This window comes from Astatotilapia calliptera, chromosome 7 (genome assembly GCF_964374335.1).
Source record: "Astatotilapia calliptera chromosome 7, fAstCal68.1, whole genome shotgun sequence".
NCBI classification, from domain to species: Eukaryota; Metazoa; Chordata; class Actinopteri; order Cichliformes; family Cichlidae; genus Astatotilapia; species Astatotilapia calliptera.
The window spans coordinates 14186072-14202942 of record NC_137428.1 but is presented as its reverse complement, the minus strand read 5'-3'; the positions used below and the strand labels follow the sequence as shown (position 1 = coordinate 14202942).

At 38.7% G+C, this 16871-nt stretch overlaps 1 long non-coding RNA gene across 1 annotated transcript; it reads left to right on the top strand.

Annotated features, from left to right (window-relative positions):
- Positions 1-1250: 1250 nt before the first annotated feature.
- On the top strand, positions 1251-11180 carry LOC145429956 (uncharacterized). The gene is made up of 3 exons (XR_013910315.1): positions 1251-1584; positions 3926-4224; positions 7694-11180. It is a non-coding gene; the product is annotated as an uncharacterized LOC145429956 (long non-coding RNA).
- The last annotated feature ends 5691 nt before the right edge of the window (positions 11181-16871 follow it).

Here is a 16871-nt window from a genome sequence, read left to right as displayed (position 1 = left end):
ACCTGACTTTTAGGACCTCCAAGCCTGTAGTTATGTTCATTATCAGTTAGAGCTCCTCCTCATTCTTTTCTTCTTCTTCTTTGGTGCAACCCTATAAATACAGTGTACCCCTTTTGCCTCTCCCCTTTTCTACAATTCCCCTGTGGGAGAGGTTGGTATAATTTCTTTCCCAACACTGTAAAACGCTCATATAATACATATTTAGCCACCTGGATGTTTCTGATTGTGATTTTAGTTCAATTATTGTCATTATTAAGCCTGTTTTTTGTTAGATGTTACAAGTGTGTAGTATGTGTATCATAAATGGGTTTTAGGCGCCATAAATGAATATATACTTCTTGCTAGCTTGGAAGTTGTGGTGGGTTGAGCTAACCCTCTTCCCCACTGTTTGTATTTGGTCGTAGGAGCTGGAGTGGGCAAATTATTTACTTGGAGGCCTTTCTTTCTTTTACCTTTTTTATCAGGTATGTCAGATTTTGTGTTGTTGTTTTTGTTTTATCTTATGTCAAATATGTTACGTGTAAATCCATACTTTATGTTTAATGTAAAAATAAATGCCAGCCTTTTCTACAATTCCCCTGTGGGAGAGGAGCTGGAGTGGGCAAATTATTTACTTGGAGGCCTTTCTTTCTTTTACCTTTTTTATCAGACACAACGCAGAATCACACCGGTTACACTTGGACTAATATTACATGTTTCCAGTAGATAATATTATCAGAAGACACTCCATACATTTTCAGTGTTACATAGATGTGAATCGAAAGTCTCAGCTAGATAGATGTGTGTTAAACTACATGGATGTCTTAAAGACATAAAGACGTAAATGGCATATAATTTCCTACTTCTAAATTCAGACAAAACTGAAGTTACTTTTACTCTAACACTTCCCTGAAAAAACTTCCCTTGATCTAGAACACTGTAGCAAGAGGATTAACTGGAACTTGAAAGACAGATGATATTTCTTCCATATTTGCATCTTTTCATTGCCTCCTTGTTAAAATCATAATTGAATACATAATCAAGCCTCATTATACCTTAAAGATCTCATTTTACCTTATTTTCCTCTTAGCACAAAACAAAGCACAGCACAAGTGGGCTGGTGAGAAGTACTCACGCATGTCACAATCCAAGTTTAACTGAGTTGAACCTTTTCCTCTCCCTGGCTGGACCATCTGTGTCTTGTCACTCTAATCAGCTTCAGTACAAATGGACCAGCTTGGCCGCTCAAACCTTACCAGATTATCAGCTAACTCTGTGTTGTAAACGTGTCAGTCTGTTAGGTTATCCTTTTGTGAAAATTTCCTTCATGAACCAACGGCTTTGTTCCTTGTCTCCAGTGTATACCACTGTTGGTCATGCGAATAGTTGGAGCCCGCTCAGCTCGCCTTCCTCCATAGAACACTGGTGACCTCTCATCATACCTGGATTGGATACTCACCCAACAGTTTCCTCTGCAGCACTTCCTTCTCAAACCTTCACTGCTACTCAGCTGCCTGTTCACCCTCTGTCAGCTCCTTCTCCCTCACAAACCCAGACGTGGCAGTTTCAACATCCCCCTGTGACTGAATAACCCTGGACTTCCAAGTAAGCATTCAGACTCTGAGGTTCCCTCTCACTAGTTTAAAACGTCTTTGCAGTGATTACTGGAAAATGCTGCCTGGACTACTTTTCCTCTCTTCCTTCCTCTAGACCGCGTTCGTTTCCTGATATGCACAGTCCCCTGGCTTTCCTTATTCCCTCACTACCATAACCCCTCTCCCTCTGTTCCCTTTAGCTGTGGTGGAAGGCTGCCCCTCCCTGAGCCTGGTTCTGCCAAAAGTTTCTTCCTTTCAAAATGGAGTATGATTGTTTCTCTCGTTTCAGGGTCTTATCTTGCAATATAAAATGTCTTAAAGTAACAGTTGTTGTGATTTGGCACTAAAGAAATAATATTGAACTGAAATGAATTACTGGTCTGTCCCTTTCCTTAAAGGTTCTCAGAGGTTAGCATATAAAATTTCTGAGAGATTATATTGATACTTATGGAGATATTAATTAGTATTTAATTATAAATGCTAATTAATATCTCCAGAGTGTATGTCTAAGTGGTTCTTTCCACATTGTCAGAAGATTAATAGTTTCCATTTGTTCGCCTCCTTAACAAGCCTAGAGTTAAATAGAATTGAGAGATATTTCCTTCAAACCCATTACATCATGAAAAGAAGAGGTATGAATTTAAAAACTGCCCCTCTTGATAATGTTCAACCTTCCTGCTCTAATTCCTTACCACCCAATGTATCAGTGTAATATAATCCTCTTGTGAATTTTACGATAAAGAAAAAAAAATCAAAATGAATTAATATATTAAAGTTAATTTATATGCCTTTGTTAAAGCAGAGACGTTTCACCTGAGGACATCTATTACCTTTAAACTGCATTAAAGTGTGAGGGGCAGTTAATTAATGTACATTACCACACTGTTATCTGCTATCTCTAACTTAGTCGGCTGTTTAAAGATTGGTGCTCATGTTTGACTGTGTAATTAACTGTTAATGTAATTTTCCTCTTGAGTGCACATCAAGTTCTCATGCAAACTGCAGCCTTTTGAGTTGCTCTGAGTAACAAAATTCACCTTTATGCATGTTTTTTAGCAGATGTCCATTTACAGCAGTGGTACAGTCTGACCTTTACATATGCTCTTTGAATCACTCTTCCACTGTGACAGTATGGCCTTGTATTAAACCAGTCAAGAAGCCACTTTGGCAATTTGTAATATTGCTGTAATATGCTGTAGCATGCTGTAAAATATGCTAGTAGCATGCTGTAATATATGCTAGTAGCATGCTGTAAAATATGCTAGTAACATGCTACTAGCATATTCAATTTTAAAAACTAAATTAAAGGAAAATTAATTTTTTCATTTGTAGTTGTGGGGGGGGGGGGGGGGGGGGATTTTGAATGCTTTACATAACAAATAGCTGCCAACCACATTTAATTTATGTAGCCCACTAGATGCTCTCTTTAAAAAACAATGATCACAAATATTGAAGCTGCAAATCAATGAAAGGTGAAATAGGAAAGAAAAACATTTAATTTACACAAACATTTAATGCTATATAATTAGACATCATAAACTTATTAGTTAGTGAAAATTCATTTATCAATTGCTCTAAAAAAGCCCTGCACAAAATATTATAGTACCTTAACATGTAAGGCAAACTTTCTAGCCAACAGCTAACATTGGCTTTCTACAAGTAACAGTAAGTTAGTGTGCTAAAATAATCTAGGATATAGCAAAGGTCAAATAAAAGTGCGTTCTACAACTTTCAGCATTAGCATTCAGCATCTGTAAGGTCTACCCTGTCTAGGGATGCTACTTTCATCCTTGTTAGCATTAAGCAACAGCTTAATTCTCATCCAAATGCTGTCCACCTCCAAAAACAATATGACAAAATAGTAGTAGTAAGGACTGATAAGCACTTGAGCCACCAGTAAGTGATATCATGGTAGCTACATCGTCTTTTATATACAGTATGTACTGTTAACTAAAATGATATTGCAATACTTTAGTACATTATTTAAAAAAACATGATATTTTTTAATACATCTAACACTAATACTAATAATGTACAAGATGTGCTTTTGCGGTACAGCTTCAGTTTTCAAAACAGAATAAATTCTGACATTATGAAACTAGTTTATTGTAGGTATAACATGCAGTTTCACTATGTTTAGTTACTGTCTTTTTAATGTCTTTGAATGTTTAAAGGGACCTAATGCGTTCATGCTATTCTTGCATTTTATTAGATTTTGGCCCAAGGCTCATGAATAATTTATAAACTAGCCAGTGGGAAAATTTAAGCATAGGAACAGTGTTCTAATTTGTGGAGATTTGAAATGTTTTTTGTTCTCACAACGACCAACCTTCATCTTTCTATCTCTGCAGAGCCCCATTCTCTGCCTCCAGATGAAATACATGTACATCATACCTGCTCCCTCACTTCACATTCTCTACTTGAGTGAAGTGTCATCTGCAGCTTGAGGAGCAGGGATGAAACAAGGCTTTGGTGTCAGCTTGTCTTTGTCCCCAGGGACAAAGACAAAGGTGACAGGAGGAAGACAAAAGACAAGATTGCTTCCTCCTCAGTGCTCCTAAAGTTGGACACTCGGTGTGAAGCTGTGAGCTAGATCAGTGACATGAAAGTGAAATATGGTGGATGGGGGCATGAATATGCCCTACATCAGGTAAGGTATTTTTATTTTTGAATCAATAAATCTGTCTTTGCTTAACCTTACACCATCCCAGAACAGTGTGATGGTAAATGGTAAATGGCCTGTATTTATATAGCGCTTTACTAGTCCCTAAGGACCCCAAAGCGCTTTACATATCCAGTCATCCACCCATTCACACACACATTCACACACTGGTGATGGCAGCTACATTGTAGCCACAGCTGCCCTGGGGCGCACTGACAGAGGCGAGGCTGCCGGACACTGGCGCCACCGGGCCCTCTGACCACCACCAGTAGGCAACGGGTGAAGTGTCTTGCCCAAGGACACAACGACCGAGACTGTCCAAGCCGGGGCTCGAACCGGCAACCTTCCGATTACAAGGCGAACTCCCAACTCTTGAGCCACGATCATCCCATGATCCCATGACCCCCGTGATAATAATGATAATATTTCCATATACAGTACATACAGTATGAACAACCGACTATCAAAAAACTTGAGGTAAATAATGTAAATAAACCCATATTTTATTCATAATAGAACATAGAAAACATATCAAATGTTTAAACTGTGACATCTTACTGTTTCATGGGAATTATTACTTCATTTTGAATTTGATGGCAGCAACACGTCAACAACGTTAGGATGGTGCTGACTGATAAAAGAGTGGACTCTCACACACAACTGAGCTGAGACTTTCGATTCACAAAAGAGAGACTGAGAGACTCTGGAGGGAAGTGGCTGGGTGTCGGGGCAGAAACTGAGACTCAGGAGGGTGATCCACTAAGAGAGAGGAGATGAGAGTTAGATCCAGAGGGAAAAGAACTTGTGGGTCCAAATGGTGAGTAAGAGTATGTCAGGCTTACTTGCGAATGGAAGGTAATCTGGCCCAGGAGGGGTTAACAGGTTTCTTTGTGGCCTGAAGGTAGTGGAGTGGAGGAATTTCCAGGAATTAACTAGCTTGAAGAGACAAGTGAGTGGGACATGATGATGGCGACTCCTCAGCTCCACTGGGAAATGGACTTGAAGAAGCCTGGGGGAAATTTTCAAAAAGTATTGGACATATAAAATTGTATAGACAATATCATCAAAAGAGTTCAAAAATCTGGAGAAACCTCTCCATGTATGTGGTAAGGCTGAAAATCAATACTGGATACTCATGAGCTTCAGGGCTTCGGGCAGCACTGCATAAAAAACAGGCATAATTCTGTCATGTAAATTACTTCATGTGCTCAGAAACAGTTCCAGAAATGACTTTCTATCGAAACAGTTTGCTGTCAGATTCACAAACACAGGTTAGAACTATATCATGTCAAGTAGAAGCTTCATGTGAGAACATGATCCATCTTCTCTGAGCCAAAGCTCAATTTAAATAGATTGTTAGAACTGTTAGAATTTTTAAAAGTCTTTCTACACCACAGACTTCAGCCACTGCACAGAGACCTGCCATCTTCAGAAATTTTCTGATGATTTAGTTCTTACTGTCTTGGAGCAACTATGACCACGTAGTGACCAAATAAAGTATTCCGATTCTGAAAAGACGCCACATTCTCAGGACTGAAGAGACAAAAACTGCCCAGCTTGTTTCTGTGTAGGTTCAAAGTCATCGATGTCATTGTATTCAAAGGAGCTTGGAAAGAAAGCGACTGGAGTGGTCATTGACCCACTAATGATCATGCGCCTCATCACATAAATCAAGTTGTGAAAAAAGGCATGGGTCATGACCACCAGAGGTTTCAGCTGAAATGACGAGTTGGGGTTGAAGCGCCAGGAAGGGATCTCAAAACTGCATTGTAGATGGCTGACAGTTGGTTATCTGTTCAATGATTGTTGTTCACAGTAGACATCTACGACCATGCAGCTTATTATCAGTGCTCAGTTTAAAAACCTCCCTCTCTCATGGTATGGGGTGCATTAGTTCAAGAGGTGTACTGTACTTAAGTAGAATTTTCAAGTATCTGTACTTTAGTTTTGCTCCCTACATTTTTAAACAGATATCTGTACACCTTACATGTTCAAAACAGGCTTGTTACTTTCAGTTTAAGACATTTGAGGGAAGCTATTTACATCACTTCACACCTTCAAACATTAAACTGATTTGAGACTAAACATTAACACATAAAAGACAATGTTATTGGTGCAACAATCACCATGGGTTATTGTGATTCTGACTATTGCCCCATAGTCAGCGGTTAAAGTGTGCTGGTTGTTTTTTGGGGGAGGGTTTTTTTTTGGCCAGAACACTGAAACAAGTACAGATGTCCATAAGCTGTGGTCGCTGTACTTCAGGATCTAGCTAGCTACAGATGAGGAGCAAGGATAGAGACAGTAAAGTTTTTTTAATGGCAGGTAATATCAAATTCAGCATTTCTCTCAACTTAACAAATATTTGCTGATATTTGTTAAGTTGAGAGAAATGCTGGAAATTTAAAGTTTACATGGAAGTCCTCATTTTTAAAATTCTGATATTGGATCGGTACATGATGTAATGTTATGGGTTTTTTTGTTTGTTTTTTGTGCAACATCCTGCAAAACAAACAGAGGTATAGCCCCTTAACTTAGTATTATTAAAATATTACAATATTTTTCCTAAAATGGTGAAGTTTACACTTTGAGTACATATATTGTTCTATTGTGCACAGGATCAAAAACCAATTTTTATTTTTGTTGTTGATCCATCATAGCTCAGAGTTGGAAAATATTTTACATTTTATATATGGAAAGCAAAATTTAAAAATGTTATTTTATTTGAACTGTCGGTTAGGAGTGAAAATCCCTGAAAATGTTTATTAAAGTAAAAATATGCTTTTTTTTAAAAGTGGATGTTGCCTACTGTAATTGTTTAATGTATCAAGTGTAAAGTTTTCTCGTTTTTACTTTGGGAATATTATAAGGTAGGAACTGATATAAAATAAAATATATAGTATCAGAAATGGAGCATCAGTGAGATCTTGAACAGACAACAATCAATGAAAAGACCAAAAAGAAGTAAAAACAAACAGTATGCTAATCTGTCTGAAAACCTTGAATCTCTAGTTCAGTAATTTTCAGAAACATATGAACAATGTGGATTCGAGCACATTATTCAAGCAGCTGCAGGTTGATTTAATGGGGACTATTTTCAGCAGTGTATAAATTCATTTTCACCGCTCTAGTGATGTGGCACAGTGATGTCAGCTTAAACTCAAACAAACAACACTGGACAATAGAGCTCTGTGGCAAAGATAAATACGATACCTCAGGGTTTGCTACATACACAACACTTGATAGTAGCATAAATACATTGGCTGGTCTTGATGTTTTTGTGATTTAAAAAACCTCATAAATGTAGTGAACATATAGCAGATATACAATACTGTATATGTACATGTACCTGCTGGCTTTAAAAAAACACATATACACGCAGTCACTCTTTTCCAGAGATAGACTCTGTTATTACTCTAAATTAGTTTTGACCCTAAACCTTATCTCTGCTCCACAGACAAACCTCCAAAGAGCAGGCTGTGGCTTGCCAAGGTCCAGCCCACCTGAATGTCTCGGAGAGAAAACAAAGAGCAGAGGGCCGAAAAAGGCACCAGTGGGAAAAGATGAAGGAATCAGTGGATGAAAGGTTGAGGGGAGGCTGTGATGGACATGGAGGACTGGAGGTTGAAAAAGGCTCTATTGAATACATGCAATCAGGAAAACTATACATCCAGGCAGGGTGCTTGGATGTAGTTGTACTAATAGAAACAGTAAATGAAAAAACAGGGCAGACAGCAGGATATGCCCTTTAGAGTGATATAAATAAGAATAATTAACTGTTGAGCATGTTAAGCTAAATATATTGCGTCTGGGATAGGTCTTTTTCTGCACAATCAGCCAATCGGGGTTCACCAACTGTGGTACAAAACTGATATTTGTAGGAGCAAGAGAAGAAAGGCACATATTGCTGGAATAGCAGTTAGATGTCAGAATAAAATAAAAATGTTATTGTAACAGTTTGGATATGGAAACTTTTATGTAGGTGACCCCTACTGACCATTACAGGAAAACTATTTTCCAGCATTTGAAAAAGTATTACCATAACATAGAATACAAAGATAGGTAAAAATACAAATGTCAGCCTGTAATACCCGAAAAGTTGATTCTGTTCATCTGGATGTAGTGTTTTCAGTGAGAGAAACGTTTCGTCAATCATCCAAGTGACTTCTTCAGTCTCAACCTGTAAGGCTTTCACAACACCCTTTGTTGTTTTAATCAGAGAAAGTTCTGTTACTTGTAACAATGCCAGTTGATGTAGTGGATGCATTCCAACCTCTAAACTCCGAGCAAAAATAGCCTATTTCCCAAAAACTCTGAAAACTGCGTGCAAGCATATCTAGGAGAAAGGGTACTGGGCAAATATTGATTTGACTTATGTTTATTATTACTGCACCTTAAATTACTTTTGTTGATAGATTGAAGTATTTATTTAATTTTCTCAATTTTATTGTATTGCCTTTAATGTTTGCATAGTACTGTAAAAGCTGATTTAACTTCACAATGTTCTCCAAAGAGGTTCATCTCAACATGTCTGAGCAGAATATGACTAATGAGGCATGGGAAGCAAATCTGAACATGATGCACATGAGACAAGGGACTGTCAACATAAAACAGGAACTAATACACGGACACAAAGACTCAGACTAAGACATATAAATTGACACTGGAACAAAAAGGTAAACAAACACTGAGACACGACAAACTGGAGGAACAGGACACAGTAACCAGACAGACACAGGAAAACAGAAATCCAAAGATGGGAACAGGACACAGACTGACAGGGAATAGACAAAAAGACAAGACTAACTAAATACAGGCCCATGTACATAAAAGGGAACTGACTAAATTAAAGATGGAACTAAGAACTATATATAACTAAACTAGAAGGCACATGGGAAAAATGCTAAACACCTTGACAAGGTAAAGATGAACTAAAGAAATAATCACATAAATCCATAAATAAATCAAAACCCCACAAAACTGAAGACACTGAGTCCAAACCAAGGGACACATAATCCACTCCAGATCTTTAATCAGATTAGTTTGTCATGGATTATCAGGGAAATTGGCCTCACCTGGCCATGAACTGGTTCATCAGTTAATTGCCCAGACTTTATTAGCATAATTTTTGCACAGTTCCCAATAAAATACACACACACACACACACACACACACACACACACACACACACACACACACACACACACACACACACACACTATAACAGCTACACTGATATAGAAGTTGATGTTTGAAAGAAATACCCTAAAATGTTAAATGTAGCACCAATTGTGACTTCCAGGAAAAATATGTTTCTGAGTATAGTGTCCAATAGATATACGACCATATTATTTGAATAGCCTGCGTCTTTAACACAAGCACACACTTAACACACAATGATATTAGGGAATGTATCTTTCAGCATACACATTTCCACTACCTACAGGCAGTCATGTGCTGTGTCCTGCTGTGCCAGGTCTGGGGTTTGAGGCCTTTTGTGTCTTTTAGAGCAGCTAGTGATCTGTAAACTGACAAATGAACTGTGAAGCTGCCTTTTCTGCCTTGGGGGTATGGGTTGGGGGTTGGGGGTCAGATTTATTTTTCTGAAAAGTCTAGGTCTGCATCACACACTGTATCTGTTATGTCATTTACTGTACAGGTGAGTATCCTTGTTTAGGTGTCCAGTGGTGGATGAGCATGTGATATCATGTGTACCAAACACAAATGAGAGAGATTAGCCTGCTGTGCTGTAAACTGTTGGGTTATACAAAAACACAAATATGGTAATAATGTAAATGCGTTTCTGATTCTTTGACTGTTTTTGTCTTTACCGCAGAAAAGTCTCTTACCATTCCTTCGTTTATATTTGCTGTTGCAAATGAATCCATTTATTAAATATTGGTATAATGCACATCAAATATACGAGGTTTCACACAGTGCTGGACATGAGGTTGAAATGTGCATGCTGCACTTACAAGGAAAGGGTCTGGTTAGGTTACTTACTGTTTGATCACAAAGTTCCCGTCAGAAAAGCTGGTTCTGAAATTTAATCAAGGTTGTTTGTTTGGCACAGTTTTACAATAGTTTGGTATATGCATGGTTACAGTTGCATACATCTTCATTTACAGCTGTTTGCTATGGTCAGTAAATGCTTTTTTGTACCATAGGCTGTATATAAAAGACACATTTGCTGTTATGTCATTGCTTTGCAGACTGCACATGTTGCTGTTTTTTGACACGAGCTTGTAAAGTTAATCTTGGTTAGCATGTTGCATTTATGAACCATATGGCAGAAACACACAAACACATATCTCGTTAGTTGTTGCATCCTTTATCAGTATATCATTACTTATTCAACTCTGCTTCACGCCCTGGAGGACGGGGCTGTGGCCCCCCCACACCCTCTAGCAGATTATTACATGAAGGAACCTTTTAAAAAAACAAAAAACAAGCGCGTCCATGCTCACAGGTGTACACACGGGTGATCACACCCACAAACTACACCCTTTTTGGCTCCTACCTCAAAGCACACTGTGTTCTGTTGATCTTAGGTGCTGCACAATAATGTTTAACATTTAGTATTTACTGTCATATTCCCATATATCATTGTGATGTTGTTTATTCTATTACTCTTGTTCTCTTCTGCTTGCTTTCTTTTTTCTTTCTCAGCAGGTGATCCAGGTGATTGATATATGCATTTTTTTTCTCTGCCCGTTCTGTTGGTTTTTGTCTTTTGCCCTTCTCCCCCGTCCCTCTTCTCAGCTGTTTCTCTTTCCCTCTTTTTTTCTCCCCTTCTTTCCCCCAGTCAAGTCTGTCCCGTATTCAGTAAGTGAAAATAAAATAAACAATAAAAGGTGAATCAAATGGACCATTACGGCAAGGCTGGGATGGTCAGTTTGGTAAAGTAAATCCGTTGGGCATCTTTCTTTGCCTTTAGACAACAATTCTGATGGCAAAAGAGCCAAACGGGACAGGCCAAAAAAACAAAAAAAACAAAAAAAAAAAACTCTATTAAAAGTGATGCAGTATAACATACCGGCATATGGTCCAAAGTTTCATTGACTGAAATTAGCAGAGGTGAGGCTTTTTTAATAAGCCGCAGTAATTACTGTTGGCAGCAGACCCATGCTGACTGATACAAACCTCCCCATGCCACCATGGCCCTTAACCTGATTGGCTAAAAATTACCAGCATCATTAGGAGTCATCTTCTGCAATCCATGAATATCTTTTCAGTGTTTACTTAGCCACCTAGTTATTGATTAACTATTCTGGCTCAGTAGTGTTGCCATGGTATTGAACAGTACCAGGATCTGGTAATCATAAACAGAAAACTCCAGCACGCTTACCCTCTGGAACAGTTTTGTATTTGTGTGAAGACACCAGGTGGGTACACACATACCATTTCACCTGCCATTTGCATGTGTGTGCATGCACATGCCTCAGTGCCTGTATGTGATAATGGGCATGGATGTCTGAGAGTGCTTGTGCATGCTCTGCATAATGTGTATACATCCACTCGTGTGCATGTGTGTGCGTGTGTGTGTGTGTCTGTATTGCTGTGTTTAAATGCACATGAACAATAGCGACTATGTTGCTGCTGCAGTGGTGGTAATTGATGAATGGCACAAAGAAGAGTGGATCCTGGGAGAATATTCCATACCACTATAATCAAAGCCTTGATAGTGTCCCCGTCTTTGACTAATGGTCCCAAAAAGATGCCTCTTACAGCCTGCCTATAATTCCCCAACCACAGACCTCCAGAGAGAGGCCAGCATACAGGGGGATAGGAGGCTTATGTTAGATTTTTACCTTCCTGTCCCTTAAATACAGATAAGTAAGTAAACAGTATTAATTCTTTTAATGAAAACTGTTGAAAAAAAAGAAGAAGAAGAAAAAAAAAAAAGAAAATGGACAGCTGGGCTATTTATAATGGTGAAGACAAAAATAAAGCTAAAAAAAATCTCATCATGGACCACGAGAGCTGTGATGAAATTGATTGCACACTTTCATCAAATAAAGAAAAAACACAATAGGATCACATACCAGACAGTCTGTCTGTTCAGCCAATAACAAAAAGTGTTTACTCTAAAATCTTAAGGTTTTGCTTTTGCCTTTTTAATTTGAAATAAAATACCTTATTAGTCTGAAAAACCTTTAATATAGAATCAAGTGGAGAAGAGGTCAGCAATGTTATCCTCCAGCTATATTTGACATATTATCTTAGCTTACATTCAAGTGCACCGGGAGTAGTTTCTGTTGTCTTTTCAAGCCCAGTGCCACAACATGAGCGTAGGCCTTAACACAGCAGCTTGCTTACGTTTTTCTTCTAAATGTCACAGTGCTGCAGTTCAAAAACTAAAATCCAACACACAAACATGTTCACACCATTATAAATTTATGGCATTACTCTGCACACTGCATGCTTGTGTGGCCTTTTGCAGGCGTCCTCAGAGACGTGGCATTGACAAACCTACAAACAGTAATTGGGCCATTATGACTCCCTGCAATGGTATTGATTCCACTGTTTTAGGTGCAGGCGGGTAATGGGCGTCTAGACACAAAGGTTCATATTGCAGGCAGTAGGGTTTGTGCACAGTATTAGATACAGTAATCTTTATGTTGTTCATGACTCAGGTGTGTTGTTTTCTGTAGCTCTGCCTATTGGTAATGATGTAATTCGGCACCACATTTGAGCAGTGATTGCACAGTATTTCACTGTGCACTGGGTACATGTTACATATTGTGAGCTGGTATTTTAGCATTGAGAGGTGCCTGGGAAAAATATGCGTAGTTGTATGCAAAAGTTGCCTCACCTAATTGTGCCATGTGACAAAATGTGGGCAACATTGTGCTAATGAGCTTTAACTTTCTGTTTAGTCCTCCTAAAGTACGTCAAGAATTGTTATCAGGCATTGTAAGCTCACACCACTTCAGACTTAAATCAAATCTCTGAATGTTCAGACCTTTTAGTAATCTACAACACCCATAATGTCCTCTAAGAAACTGGCAGAAGAACTTATATTGAAGTGAGGTTCATGCCTACAAAGTAGGAAATGGCTAAAAATTTATCCAAGTGACCTTCCAGTTTCCAGTTTTCACTCTCTGAAATATCAGAGAATTAAATGGAACTGTGAAAGCTGATCCACAAAGCAGGTTTTAAGAGAGTCTTCAGTGTAGGAAACCTACCTGAAAGCTCATCACAAAGGTCCTGAAGCCTGCAAAACAACACCTGGATAAACCAGGTTCATGTTGTGCACAGAGAGCATTCATACTGGGATTCTGATGAGAACACATTCTCGCTTCTCCAAAGAATGTCTGACCTCTGCCTTGATATGTCAAGGCAGAGGTCAGTCATTCAATATCAATGGTCAATGGCTGCTCTATCTCACTATCTTTGGAGGTCTGCAGCTTGGGTATGATTTTGGACTCTACCTTCTCCTTGTCACACATCATTCTCATCTATAAATCTGACTTTTACCACCTTCAGCCATAACTCTCTAACGTTCTGCAGTTCAAACCATCATTCAGGTCTTTAACATCTTCTGCCTTGACTACAACAATGGTGTCCTGTGCGGTCTGCTTTCCAGAGGTCCAGACAAGCTATAGTAGGTTGAAAACTAAGTTGCTAAAGTTCTCACTTCCCAACCTTATATATGCTCAATCGCTCCCAGTTAAATTCTGTATCTCCTATGAAATCCTCCTCTTTACTTACAAATCTCCACTTGAGCTCGGTCCTAGTACTTATTGTGCCTTTTCTTTCTCTATACCTCCCAGACTCTGTGTTCCATGCACAAGGACTTTTCATCCACCACAGCAGACTGCAGTCTTTTAGGGACAGACTGGCAGCACTCACTGAAACAGGCTCCCATCTAAGATCTACAATGTCCTGTCTCATGCATTTACAAAAACAGTTGAAATGTCACTTATTCACTGAGTCTTTTGGCCTTTGAATTTTAGTGTTAAGGTACCTTGGGTTCTTTGAAGGGCACTATAAAAGATCCATTGCACTTCCACTTAATTTCAAGAAATATATATTTCTATCTAAAGATATATGCAAATATCAATTAGTCATCACACACTATTACACTGGTGCGACTCATAGTAAATGTGGACAAAGTCTCACGTAATGAAAACAGCATAAACATAAACAGCAATTTCTTTTACTCATATTTCAGTAGCTGTCATATAGAAAGCTACTCAAATACCAGAGCTGATGAATAAAATTATGGAACAGGAAATAAGCAAAATTTGCCCACCTTAAGAAAATAAAACTCATCAGAAGTTAACTCATTCAACAGGACAATGACCTAAAGCACAGCACAAAATTCACCAACTATTTTAAAGAACAAGCTGAAGCGTTATAAGAGGGCTATCACTGAAGAGTGATGAAGTATGGGTGAATATCTTTAAGCCTTTCACAGATGATTAATATAGAGCACTGAACACAAAATCTTTTTAATTATGGCCATGGTTCACTCACTTCAAATACCTTGGGGTGTGAGAAAATCTTTTTATTGATTGCAAAACAGGGAGTTAATACAGAAAAAATAAACAAACTAACATCTTGCCTCTTTCACATTCATTCATTACAAAATGTGCTGCAGAAACCATGTATTTTTTCACTGGTTCCAGAAAGCTTGTCCTACCCAATGTTTAGTTTTGTTGTCTGGTTTTGTGGTTTACTTTGCTTAAAAAAAAAAATCAACTAAATATGCAGTTTTTACAGGGGTGCCCAAGTTAATGCGCACAACTGTTGATTGAGAAGCACCCCATATGGAAAGGAAAGGAGAAAACATCACAATGGAGTCATCTTTTCCCCAGTTCAATTATCACCAGAGCTAAATCTAATTCTAGTCCCTACAAGAGCTGAATGACTACAATCTGTTCCAGGTTGCTTCCCAACTTTGAAAATCCTGTCACCTGGAGAGCAGAAAGCAGACGAGTGGGATCTCATCAAAGCCTTGCTGATGATCAAAATCAAATATTACTGAGGGTTGGTTTCCATGGCAATGATGCGTTGCCCCCTCCATGACATCTGGGGGTTTTAGCTGTGAAGGAGGCTCCCACCCTCCCTGTGTTGTCTGTCTGCCTTCTTGGTCCAAACGTGAGCAGAATAGATGAGTAAGCAGCATCTTGACCACCTTTTCCCGTTGTGTGCATCTACAGAGTTTTGTGCAACAGCTCTTCCATTGGCTGCACAGGGACAGGATGCTGCCTTGTGTGGCAAACACGGTCCTGTCCTGCACAATAGCGTTGGTCCACAGAGAAATGCTGAGGCCATCGATTGCTTTCTCCACTGGGGCACAAATGTGCAACCCGTGAGCCCACAAAATGTCAATGGATATGAATTGTGTAAAGAACTCTTGATCCCCTAATTCAATATCGTAAAGCTTCACAAAAGGTTGCACTGTACGGTAGAATATCAATATCTTGCGAGTATCTTTTGAAGATTGCCAGGATTTATTTGTATTTCTACACATACACAGCAGCAACTTATAGACACAGTTAAGTACAGATATGCGCTACAAACATGCAGCAAGTATATACAAAAACTATGCTACAAATACAACAACTGCAAGCTGCATTGAGAAGCTTTTAAGCTTTTATGGATTATATGTATGGGACATACAGGTTCTAGAGACTAGATTTTGGTATGTCACATGAGGGTTTTGTAGTTCACAATATAGTGGATGGAATTTACAGTGCTAAAAGTGGTTGATTTGTTATATTTTGTTCTCAAGATTTCAGTGTTCCCTGGAAATCCCATTAGTTGAGTAATGCAGTTCCATCCTTTTCTGTGCAAACAGCTAAATTTCAGTATCTGGTTGTTTGTTTTTGCACTGTATTGAGGTCACAGGGCCACCAGTGCCTTCCCGCTTTATGCAATGACAACAGTTTTCAACAGCACATTCTGCTGCGTTCCCACCTTCTGCCTGCAGTATTCATGTGAGTGCTGCCATGACGAAACACACATTATAATGCTTACAAGAACATGGCCCCAGGCTCTTTTAGCAGCATCAGTCACCTACCATCAAGTCAGAGCTGCTCCTAATGGGTGAAAATAGGAACCAGACTCATCTGCACAAAGACAAACCTACAGGAACAGAGTATGGCGGACATTAAGATTTAAATGGACATGTAGGATTTGGCTCAGTGTGTTCATGATCAAGCTTTCATGCTCAGCTCTATAGTCCTTTGTTAAGTCTGTCACATATGTTTCTAAATATGTGTGGGGGAGGGTGTGATGATTTTTAACGTGGTGTACTGATCTCCTCACTACATTAAGCCGGGTCATTCGTAATTGCCACTAAGGCTGCTGGCAGCAAATGAATGTGTAGAAAACAGGGATGGACAGACAGACAGACAGACACAAACACACACATTCAGCAGTGTTTTGTCTGCATATGTGTTCAACTGATAGAATACTTAATGCTACTTACGTGTCAATTTTGAATTTCCATATTTTCCAGGTGTTCATCTGTAAATAGCATCCACTTTATCATCAAAAGTCTTGTTTTTTCCTGAAAGCTCAGGTGGATCTACTTAAGACAAATTATGATTTACATTTTTTTTTAAAAAACAGAAGGAAAAAAAAGACGCTCTGCAGTATTTAAAATTACACTTTTCCTGCTT